We start from the raw sequence: 2,269 nt of genomic DNA, 5'->3' as shown, positions 1-2,269 counted from the left end.
TCATTGCTGAAAGACAGTTATTGATTATAGTTTCTGTCAATCAAACTTTAAAAACAAATATTTAAACAATGCAGTACCTATTAAGGCTATTATTAGCGAGAAAAGTTAGAAAACAAATTAACATTAGGTATAGTAACTAATATCACAGCACTTACCATCGCACAACTTTGGCTTATAATCAGTTTTAATAAAGTGATGAAAACAGACAACATCATTCTCTGTAGGATACTAATCCGTGTCTGTTGCCTTCTTGGCGGCCCTTTTAATTGCTTGGATCCATACATTTCGGAGTTCTGTGTTAAGAGGAAATGTATGTCCGCCAATTCTACTTCCGCATTTAGGGACACAACAGTTGGTCGGCATTATAATAATTAAATTCTTAAAACCTGTTCTGAACAAACTGTAAAATATTCTCTTTCACCGCGTTGATGTAGCACAGCCGCAGACAGCACGAAAAATTTAGACTGATCTGTTACGCCATCTAGCGATAAGTGCACACAGAGAGAATCACCCCATTAGGCGCCAAACCTGCGACTAGGGTAGGGATCAAAAATACAAAAATGTTAGCCCCCTGTTAGGTCCCCCTAAAAACAGTAACCAATTTTTATTTTTTTCAGGAGTCAGTTTTAAGTTGTCATTCCTTTTTTGAATCGACAACCAGCGCGAATATGCGACGCAAACTCGACGCTGTTGCGGCGGATAGAGTGATTCCTAAGATCACTCGGTTCGATCAATCTTGCGTTAAAGCAAGATATAGTTAGCTCCCAAATCCGTTCTTATGCAGTTTCCCCCCACTTCGTGAACAACTAGTTATTGCGAATTGCGACGGTTTGCGGCGGCGAAATAAAACCTTTAATGTTTACTATTATTTGGCCCTTAGAGAATGCTGTGTTGCTGTGACTATTGTATGGGGTGGGGTATGGTGGTGTTGGGGGATTGTGGTTTTATTGTATGTATTGATACACACATACACCATACACCATACAGCATACACGAAGTGAACTTTTTTATTCTGAAAAATCCATGGTATGGGCATTTCTCTTAAAACAAAATACAAATTATAAATATATGTAAAGTCTACCGTTGTCTGTTTGGTATGGGCGTTTCTCTAAAAAGAAAATACAAATTATAAATATATGTAAAGTCTACCGTTGTCTGTTTGGTATGGGCATTTCTCTAAAAAGAAAACAAAAATTATAAATATATATAAAGTCTACCGTTGTCTGTTTGTTGGGGGTCCTTGTAATGGGGTTGTCATTGCGGCGGGTAAAAGGCTTGCATGGGGGTGTCGGACGTCTGTGCATGCAGGATGTACATGTTAATTCTCAATCATTGGCATTTTTGCATCTTTTTGCGTTCGCTACTGATTTTACGTAATTTTTGTCTTTTTTACTCGCGTTCGCTTTTATTTTATTTTTTTACGTTACTTTTTTGCTTTTATTTTATTTTTTTACGTTACGGTTTTGCTTTTATTTTTACGTTGCGCGGAGCTCCGGTTTTGTGTTAAATTTTTGTCATTTTTTCATTCTCGCAAAAAATGCCAATGATTCGGAACACTGGAAGCCTAACAGATCCATTGAGTGTTCATAATACTAACTGTGTAACCCTACTAACCATTGAGGCTTCATAATACTTAACACTGGGAGCCTATCTAACCTTTGAGGCTTCATAATACTTAACACTGGGAGCCTAACTAACCATTGAGGCTTCATAATACTTAACACTGGAAGCCTAACTAACCATTGAGGCTTCATAATACTTAACACTGAGAGCCTATCTAACCTTTGAGGCTTCATAATACTTAACACTGGGAGCCTAACTAACCATTGAGGCTTCATAATACTTAACACTGGGAGCCTAACTAACCATTGAGGCTTCATAATACTTAACACTGGAAGCCTAACTAACCATTGAGGCTTCATAATACTTAACACTGAGAGCCTATCTAACCTTTGAGGCTTCATAATACTTAACACTGGGAGCCTAACTAACCATTGAGGCTTCATAATACTTAACACTGGGAGCCTATCTAACCTTTGAGGCTTCATAATACTTAACACTGGGAGCCTAACTAACCATTGAGGCTTCATAATACTTAACACTGGAAGCCTATCTAACCTTTGAGGCTTCATAATACTTAACACTGGGAGCCTAACTAACCATTGAGGCTTCATAATACTTAACACTGGGAGCCTAACTAACCATTGAGGCTTCATAATACTTAACACTGGAAGCCTATCTAACCTTTGAGGCTTCATAATACTTAACA

Source organism: Ciona intestinalis, unplaced genomic scaffold (assembly GCF_000224145.3).
Source record: "Ciona intestinalis unplaced genomic scaffold, KH HT000065.2, whole genome shotgun sequence".
Classification (NCBI taxonomy): Eukaryota; Metazoa; Chordata; class Ascidiacea; order Phlebobranchia; family Cionidae; genus Ciona; species Ciona intestinalis.
Note: the sequence above shows the minus strand (reverse complement) of the source record.